Raw genomic sequence first — 236 nt, 5'->3', positions numbered from 1 at the left:
CTTTAAGTGTGTACCAAATTCGTGACTTAAGTATTCTCCTCCACGATCTGATCGTAAGAATTTTATCTTTCGGTCACGTTGATTCTCCACCTCATTCTGAAATTCCTTGAACTTTTCAAAGGTCTCAGACTTGTGTTTCATTAAGTAGACATACCCATATCTACTCAAGTCATCTGTGAGAGTGAGAACATAACGATATCCTCCGCGAGCCTCAACGCTCATTGGACCGCACACAT

Source organism: Triticum dicoccoides, chromosome 3A, assembly GCF_002162155.2.
Source record: "Triticum dicoccoides isolate Atlit2015 ecotype Zavitan chromosome 3A, WEW_v2.0, whole genome shotgun sequence".
Classification (NCBI taxonomy): domain Eukaryota; kingdom Viridiplantae; phylum Streptophyta; class Magnoliopsida; order Poales; family Poaceae; genus Triticum; species Triticum dicoccoides.
This window is presented reverse-complemented; position numbering follows the sequence as displayed.